Raw genomic sequence first — 9907 nt, 5'->3', positions numbered from 1 at the left:
TAAAATAGATAACTAATAAGAACCTGCTGTATAAAAAATAAATTAAAAAAAGAAAAAAAGAACTAAAATGAATGATAAAATATAGAAAACACCTTTTAAAATTATCTAAGAGGGAAAAAGGAAAAAAGGAGATAAGAGATTTTATCATTATAAAATCTAAGTGAAGGTGGGAACACACGTATATTAACGCATATATGTGGAATCTAGAGAAATGGTACAGATGAACCACTTTGCAAGGCAGAAATTGAGACACAGATGTAGAGAAGAAACATACGGACACCAAGGGGGGAAAGTGGGGCTGGGGGGATGGTGGTGGGATGAATTGGGAGATTGGGATTGGCATATATATACTAATATGTATAAAATAGATAACTAATAAGAACCTGCTGTATAAAAAATAAATTAAAAAAAGAAAAAAAGAACTAAAATGAATGATAAAATATAGAAAACACCTTTTAAAATTATCTAAGAGGGAAAAAAAGGAAAAAAGGAGATAAGAGATTTTATCATTATAAAATCTAAGTGAAGGTGGGAACACATAGATGCAAGAGGAACACAGATGTTGCTTCTGCCTTGAGGGCATTTATTACACCTGATAAACTTGAGTCTAAATATTCATAGGATCATATGCATAAGGGATAGAAGATAAAGTCCAGACTTCCCCTAAGTAGGGACTCTAATATGTAATCTCTCATAAGGCTGGAACACTCCAAATGGCTGTACTTTTAATATAAGGACAGGCCAGTAAACAATCTCATGTGGATTTGCAGCCCAAATTCAAATCACCCAAGTAGTCCAAAAACAAACAGAAATGATTAGCCTTTAAAAAAAACTATTATTAAAGGAACTCAAACTTGTACTACTCATGGGTTCATGGCAGAGCAAAAGCAAATTCTGTCCAGACAAATGCAACTTTATCACAATCCTCAAAGAATTTCCAGAAATAATTTTTCCAAGGAAAATATACAACAAACACAAACGTTTCAAGCACACAAAGAAGTAATGCTCCACAAACACAAAGAGCAGCAACGAAAGACAGCAAAGGACCCTCAAATATTTCAATGCTGGCATTATCAAACATAGAATTTAAATAACTACACCCACTATGTTTACATTATAAAAGACAAAGTGAATATTGTCTATAGGGAACAAGAATATAAACAAGCAGAATTTTTTTAAACCACAAAACAAAAACAAAAAAATAATATTTTTAATACTTTTAAAACTCAGGTTTAACAGCAAATTAATTTAGCTGAAGAGTTAATGAGCTTGAAGTCTCAAAAATTATCCACAATCCACAAAAGAATATACAATGGAAAATAAAAGTAAGCTTAAAAGACTTGAAGGAAAAAAAATAAGAAGGTTTAAAATATATATTGCTATTTAGATTTCATGGAGGGAGGGAAAAGGAGAATCTGGTAGTGGCACTATTTAAAGGTATAATAACTGGATAGTTCTGACAATAGATGCAGTGCCCAATCCATAGGTTTTTTTTTTCTAAGAATCCCAATGAATCCCAAGCAGGATACACAAAAAGAAACCTACACAAAGACATGGCACAGAAAAACTGTAAAACACTAAAGACAAAGTCTGAACAAAAAATGATATATTGTTCTCTAGGAATAACAGATTGAAAGCTGACATCTCAACAGTAAAAATGAAAGCTTTCAATATAATATACTGTAGTGATATCTTTAAGGTGCTGAGAAATAATAATGTCCAACCCAGAATTCTATACCAATCCAAATATCTTTTAATAGTGTCACAAAATACAGTATTTTCAAGAAATAAGATCTGAGAAAGTGTACAATTACCACAGCTTCACTAAAGGACATTTTAAAGAATGTTCATTTGGTTGGAAAAAAACAAAAGTGATCTATAAGGGAAAGTTTGAGGTGCAAGGGAAGAAGAGAAAAGAAAGCAGTAATACTTGGGAGATAAAAACAAATATTGACTATAAATGATATTTCTGTTGCAGGATGGTGGCAGTTAATAGAGTTAATAAGGTCTAAAAACTTGTAAGGCAGATGGTAAATGTATTAAGATGTGATAAGTTAAATATGTGTTGTAATTTGTAGGTTAACCATTAAATGAATATAAACAGAATATATAACTTTCAAACAAGTACAGGGACAAAAGGAAATTAGAAAAAATGCTTAATCAATGCAAAAGAAAACAGGCATGGGGTCAAAAAAGAAATAAAACTGAAGAGACAACACAAAATATGACAGTAAATAATAAATCCAAATATACAAATAATTATATTAATTATAAATGAACCAAGTGCTCTAGTTAAAAGATAAAGATTATCATACTGGATAAAAAAAATCCAACAACATATTATTTATGAGTCACATAAAATAAAAGAATATAGAGAGTGAAACCAAGAAGGACCCTATGGGGCTCCAGGGATACACCTAATAATATCTTTTGAGCTCTTTATAGAACTAAAACCCCCAATAAAGGAAGATGAAGCAATCCTCATTCCAGAGAGAAGGTCACAGTTTGATAGCTTCAGGAACCAGAGAAACTTATCTGGAGACCACCTGAGGCCAGATTAAAGGAATGCAGGCCCTGCATGCATCTTAATCTTATCAGCAACCCCACCCTTGAACCATTGCTATAAAACTCCTCATCAAATCCTCCCAGGTTGGGGGACACAGTTTTTGAGGGGCAGGAGCCCCCTGTGTCCCCCTTTGCCTGTCAAAGCAATAAAGCTATTCTTTCTACTTCACTCGAAACTCTGTGTCCAAGCTTCGATTTGGTACCAGTGCATAGAGCCCGAGTTTTCAGCATCAAAATGTTAAAAATTTAAAGAACAGAAAAAAGATGTATCATGCTAACAATAGATGGAAGTATATATCAGACAAAATAAACTTTAAGGTTTAAAGAACTACATTAGTTAGCAAGCACTTTATAATAAGTTAAATTTACCAAGAAGATATAACATTTTAAAATTATATATACATAATAATATAGCCTCAAATATATGTAAAGTAAAAAGCAAAATATATAAAGAAAAAAGAAAAATTCCAAGAACAAGCAAATCCACAATCACATTGGGAGATATTAACACACTCTATCAAGAACTAATGGAGTACAAAGAACCAAATAACAAAAAGCAAAGCTCTTATAGAAGATTTAAACAACATGGTTAACAAATTTGATTTAATAATTATAGAATGCTGTGCTCAAGAATTGCAGAATATAAAATTATTCCAAGCAAACAAAACATTCACAAAAATTGGCCACATCTTGGACCAACGTGACACAAATTTCAAAGGACTGAAACTGTGCTATCTGACCATAGTGTAATAAAACTAGTAGTCTATAACAGAAAGATACCGAGAAATTTTCCTGTATGTTTGGAAATTAAGAAATACCCTTATCAATAGCCCAGGGGTCAAAATAGAAATCATAATGGAAATTAGAAAGATTTTCAGCTTAACTGTAACAAAATAGTTATAAACCATATGGAATGCAATTTCAACAGTACTTAGAAATTTATAGCCTTGAATATTTGAATTAGAGAAGAAAATAGGTTAAAAATTAATGAGCAAAGCATCCATTTCAAGATATTTGGGAAAAGAACCATAAAATTAAAAATAGTAGAAGAAAGAAAATCATAAAGAGCAAAATTTAATGAAATAGAAACAAGCATAAAATAGAGAGAATTAACAAAGCCAAATATTGGTTTATTGAAAAGCTAATATAATTCACAAACTTCTTGCAGGACTGATCTAGAAAAAAAAAGATAAGGCACAAATAACCAGCATCAGGAATGAAAGAGGCTACCACTGTAGATGCTGCAGATATTAAAAAGACAATTTATTCTGAACAACTTTTGTGAATAATATAGAAAATTTTGAAGAAATTCATTGAAATATATTAATCCACTAAAAATGTCTTTGACCTGTGAGACAAGCTCAGAGTAAGAGACTATTTCTCAAGCCCAATTCTAAATTCCCTGAAGAGGCTTCGCTGGTGGTGCAGTGGTTGAGAATCCGCCTGCCAATGCAGGAGACAGGGGTTCGAGCCCTGGTCCGGAAGATCCCACATGCAGCAGAGCAACTAAGCCCGTGCACCACAAATACTGGGCCTGCTCTCTAGAGCCTGCAAGTCACAACTGCTGAAGCCCGTGCACCTGGAGCTCACGTGCCGCAACTGGACAAGCCACCGCAATGAGAAGCCCGTGCACCGCAACAAAGAGTAGCCCTCGCTCGCCGCAGCTAGAGAAAGCCTGCGTGCAGCAACGAAGACCCAACGCAGTAAATAAATAAATAAATAAATAAATAAATAAGTTTATATAAATTCCCCGAAGACAGAACTTAATTGGACACTCTTTAGTCCAGTGACCACACCATATACAATTAATTAACGCCAGAGTGTTGGATTAAATTGCAAAACATATCTGCCAGGGGTCAGTACTGAGAGGAGAGAGAGGGAGGAGAGTTCTCAGAGATAATGGGTCATTGTGGGGGGCAGATATTCCAAAGAAAATGTACAAGTGTGTACCACTTATCAACATGTGTATTATCAACTTTTACTTATAATTTGTTTCCCATCACTGGGCTTCTCCAAGGCAGTTCTCAGCCGTGTGTCTGGGATAGAGTGGTGCTCAGACCATGTACACTGAATAAATGCTTTAATGAATGAACTTCGTCTCTTTGAGATTTTAGATTTTTATCTTTAAAATAGGAAAAACAATACGTTATGACTGAAGGAATGAACTTGGACCCAATAATGCTGAAGTTATTTTTTCAGACCTGTGATCACATGTGAGACTTTGAAATATATATTTAAGAAAAACTTGTTTTGTATATTTTATATGTATTTTTAAGATCAAAAATTAAAAACTTATTTTTATTTTTTGCGACCTTACTGAGGTATAATTGACAAAAATTGTATATATTTAGGGTGTACAATATGATGATATAATATATGTATCATTGTGAAATAATGGCCACAATAAAATTAACACATCTATCACCTCACACTGCTAGAATTTGTGTGTGTGTGTGTGTGCGCGCGCGTGCGTGGTGAGAACACTTAAGGTCTACTCACTTAGCAAATTTCAAGTATACAATACAGTACTGTTAACTATAGTCACTATTCTGTACATTAGATCCCAGAACTTATTCATCTTATAACTGAAAGTTTGTACCCTTTGACCAACATTAAAAAATATGTTTTACTAGACACATATATCTTCAAGATTAAATTGGGCAGGTTGCATCATATTATCATTTCCTGAGCTGTCGAGAGTATATCCAATGCTGGCCTCCAGCTCTGATCTCTCATCCCTTAGGCACAGACTTCAGGATGTACTCCTTCTCACTGAGAAGGGCTTATTTTTCTAGAAGACTCATATTCTGTCTCCTATGTGTACCTTCTCTCTGGTCCCATGTCTCCTTTTTACTACTTTCTGGAAAGATCTGATTTCCCATTTGCAAGAAAGTTCATCAATGCCAGAAATTCTCTCAAATATTATCCTTCTGTAACACAACTCTGGTCATGTTATTTTCCTTTATAAAATGCTTTGTGATGCATACATAAATTTTACTCCACAGATTTGGGTGTTTGAGGAATATCACATTTTTTTTAAATCCAATTAAATCTAATTCTAAGCCCCTATTCTTACAACTGGCAGGAAATTCAGTCACAGTATTTAATGGAGATCCTTTTCTTTCTCTAGAGTAGTCCAAGAAAGCAGGAAGCTGTTTTCCAGGAAGCATGGTACCCAGAAAAAGGGATGGCTTCCAATAGTCAGTCTGTAATGGCTGCCACGGATAGCCTCATTTTCCAAACCTACATGGGCCCTGAAGTATTGGCATCTCTTCAGCTGTTGTGTCAGTTGAGCTACTGAGGTATTTGCCTAGCAGGGAGCAGCAGTGCCAGCGTTTGGCTTCTCTGAGGCACCTCCCTGAGTTCCTTCCATCCAGGTCATCAGGTTTGTATCTCTGACCCTCTGGGGGAGGTGACAGTCTCTATTTCCTGCCAGACAGAGGGACTCTCTCTCTCTCTCCCTTCTCAGCCTTTCTCTCCCAGGCCCTCTCCTCTTTCCCCTCCCACCCAAGATGCTGAACAGTAATCTCCTCTAAAATATGAGTCTTTGAACACAAAAGAAAGAATGTTGTTCTTCCAACAGTTTCTCCTTTGGGCCCTGCCAATGCCCTAGGGCGAGGGAAGAGAAAAGCTCAGGCTACCTTTGTGAAAGAAGAGTAGGGTGGAGTGAGTAGTTATATATAGAAAATGTAAATCAATAATCACAATAAATCATCTTGCCACACCCTCAAATACTTTTCTTTTTTTTCCAGAATAGAGTTCAGAATTCTTGGCCAGACCTCTAAGGCCTCCATAATATGGATTCTGCCTGCTTTTCTAGTCTTTCTCTCTCTCAAGCCCTGCAGAACTATTAATAATCCCTCCCCATGTTCTTCTGAGGCACTGTTATGTTTAAGTGACTGTGTTCAAGCTTCTCTCTGTGGCCCCATCTCCCCCAGGAAACACCAATTCATTCACCTGTAAAGATTCAACTCAACGATTGCCCCTTGTGGAGACTTGTCCTGACTTCCTCAGATAGGAATAGCCACTCTCTTCTGCAGACGCCACTGCTCCCTGTGACATTTCAGTACTTTTTAATATAGATGACTGCCTTCCTCTACTACCCTGTAAGTCCTTGAGGATAACAATCATGTCTATTCGTTTCTCCATCCCAATATCTGGCCCATGCTTAGCTTATGGATGGTAAATAAAATCAAATAGAGAACCAAGAACACGCAAAGTAGAGACTCAGCATGGTTGGACCTACAAACATGATGGTCCGGAGGCCTTGATCTCCGAAGTGTCGTATGTTTGTGCATTGTGTGACTAGCTTCCACCTAGAGTCATTTTGTATTTAGGAGGCACATTCTTCCAACAATGTTTATGCTGAGGCCCCATATTTTTTCTTTCAATACGTTCTGCCTTTAAATACTTTGCATTTGTGATTTGAGTTCCAAGCCATGGTTCCTGGGACTACTGTTTAAACTTTCACCAAGAGTCTAGGCCAGAGGTCCCAAACTAGCAAACCAGTTAGTGAAATATATCAGTCAGCCATGTTTCAGTCGGTCAGCAAGTTTTTTGTTTTTGTTTTTAATTTCGGTTTGAATGCTCTTCACATAGTTACACTGACTGCTGGGCTCTTGAAGGCATTTAAATCGGTGTTCCCTACTCTATGCCAGCTCTCCATACAAGCCAGTCAGTCTCTAAAGCCTTCCCATACTCCAGCCAAGAGTTAGTCTAGCAGGCGCTTGACCATTTTATATGGTGGGTGCCTGTGAGTGCATGTGTGTTTGGATGGAAAAATGAGCAGGGAAGAGAGGAAGACATGAAAGGGCAAGTTGCAAGAGAGGAAACAGAGGGGAAAAGATGGAACCTGTGAGCTCTGCTTCCACCTTGTACCCCACCCTTTATTCTAGCGCAGGGCTATGTCTCTTTGAGATGTTGCCTGTCCAGATGGGAATGTGCCCAGTGTCAGGAGAGTCATCTGAGCTTCCATTCCACTTGGGTAACTTTTAGCCACACCTACATACAGTAAGTGTTTTAATCAATGCACCTCTATTCAGTTTAAGAAGTCATCATATTGAACTTATGCTGTGTTGGGCTATATCCTAGCGCTACCAGCATGATTTGGATATCCTTAGGGGGCACACGGGTTAGGGAAGAAGACTGACATCTGGACAGATCACTATCAGATAAGACAGAACTATGCAGAGGGTGCTGTGGGAATTTAGAGGGGTATTTGGCACAATGCGGAGACTCAGGGTAGGCTTTCCAGAGGAGGTACTCTTTGTGCCAGGGAAAGAAAGGCAGCTGGGGCCCATGGTTGGGGTGGGGGTGAGGGTTGCCTAGGAGATAAGACTAAGGAATAGATTATAAAGAGTATAACATGCCAAGAATTTAAACTTTAATCTGAAGTCAATGGGGATCCCTAGAAGATTTTTTTAAGGAGGGAAATAAAGTAAATTTGAATTTTAAAAGTTAGTCTGCTTCTCTAAATAGATACCCTACTTAAACTATTCTAAGACATTTTAATAGATGCAAGATGAAATATTTCCATATGCTCGTCTGTCAGCAATTGTGTAATGTACATGCATGTGTGCTTTTACAAAACGGTAGATGGTCTTTTTCCTTCCATTATTTTATTTGCATTCTCACTCTAGGCACTGAGAAATAAAGCAACTTGGCCAAAGACAGTCAAAAGCTTCCAAAAGGAAAATAAAACCCAAGACACCCAAGTTTCAAATTGGCAAGTCGGTAAGTCCTATGGAAATTTACCGGATCCTACCTGAAATTTGTTCTACCCACTTCTTTTTATACTCTTAGATCTCATGCCAACTCAGCTCTAAATTTTAAAATTGTGTTTTTGTCACAACAGTAAAAGTTCCTTTATAGATTTTTTTAACAAATGTCAGTTCTTGCCAATTGATTCCTCATCTGTTTTCCATTAAGATTTACATGAATGATTAAGAAATAGGCTCTCAATGAGGAGAGATTACAGGGCTTATTTATAAGGATGTCACATTTTAGCGTACCTCCAAAGCTGTGGCTTTTACCTCCATTGCTCATATTTCCGAATTTGCTGACATTCTAGCTTTCAGAAAACCAAGAATTCAAGCAGCTAAATATTGCTCAAAAGAGAATTTCCCACTAGGTTACTTTCTGTAAATCTGAAAATAAATCACTTTGAGTATGTGTTTGCAGGGCAGGATCTTTCCCTGTAGTGGGTTACGAGGGGAGGGAACCATGTTTCACCTTTGTCTACCGACTCCTGAATGGGACAAGGCATATGATTTGTCACTTCCATAGTTACTGCCAGAGGCTCTTTGCAAATAGTTTAAATATTCCCTGGGTCAGATACCTTTCTTTTTGTAAGCATTTTGAGTAGTTTCTAATTGTGAGATTAACAAAGTTTGTCTTCTAAGTTTTCCTACCCTTATTTTGACCCTCTTGATCCCTGGCTGCCCCCAGTGACTCCCACCTCTGTCCTAAGTAATCCTGGATGATCCAGAGCAGGTGTTTCCTTCTATTCTCTCCCAGTTCAAATTTGGAAGTCATTTGGTTGGAAAATTTATTCCCACTAACCTATTGATGGCTAGAGGTGTTTTATATTATTCCTTCTAGAGATATTTTTAGTTTTACTATAATGGATTGCCCTCATGCAAAGAAATAGATCTGCAAAGTTTGTGGCAAAACTGATTTATTCTCTGAAGCAATTTACTTTTCATACCTTCATTTAGCAAAGAGCTACAGTATTAAGTTACTACTCTGACAAAGTCACTTTGCTCGGAGCTGGTGGATACCCAGATAGGGCAGACATAGATCTTGTTTGTAAGCAGCTTACGGTTGACTAAGCAGGTAGCCGTTCAGGCTGGAGGCACCAGGCTGGTAGGGTGCCTAGTATCTGGGCACAGCTATAGCCCAGCATCTAGAGGAAAGCCTGCACTTTACAGGTGCTCAACAAAATTTGTTGAGGGATGAATAGACCACTGAGAGGTGAAGAGACCAGAAACAAGTTAGGCTCCTGAGTATTCTGCAACCTTCCAGGGAGGGGTGGAGGGGGAAGAGTCCATTTTAGAACTAGAAGTTTAATAGGACACCTACATGCAGGCAAACACACATTTGGCTAGCTGGTGCTGCCAAAATCAGAGCTCCGAAACAAAACTAAACAAAACTACTGTGAGACCTCAATAAATAAATAAATAGATTTAAAAATATATAGGGCTTCCCTGGTGGCGCAGTAGTTGAGAGTCCGCCTGCTGATGCAGGGGACGCGGGTTCGTGCCCCGGTCCGGGAAGATCCCACATGCCGCGGAGCGGCTGGGCCCGTGAGCCATGGCCGCTGAGCCTGCGTGTCCGGAGCCTG

At 37.7% G+C, this 9907-nt stretch overlaps 1 long non-coding RNA gene across 1 annotated transcript in view; it reads left to right on the top strand.

Annotated features, from left to right (window-relative positions):
* LOC102980373 (uncharacterized) overlaps nucleotides 1-9907 on the top strand; it is a 127523-nt gene that overhangs the window by 104843 nt on the left and 12773 nt on the right. Inside the window, exon 13 of the long non-coding RNA XR_003681255.2 lies at nucleotides 8205-8298. This is a non-coding gene — a long non-coding RNA (uncharacterized lncRNA). The remainder of the gene's footprint in view (nucleotides 1-8204; nucleotides 8299-9907) is intronic.

The sequence above is a fragment of the Physeter macrocephalus genome, chromosome 9 (assembly GCF_002837175.3).
Source record: "Physeter macrocephalus isolate SW-GA chromosome 9, ASM283717v5, whole genome shotgun sequence".
NCBI classification, from domain to species: Eukaryota; Metazoa; Chordata; class Mammalia; order Artiodactyla; family Physeteridae; genus Physeter; species Physeter macrocephalus.
The sequence above is the reverse complement of the archived record's forward strand: the minus strand, read 5'-3'. Positions and strand labels throughout refer to the sequence as shown.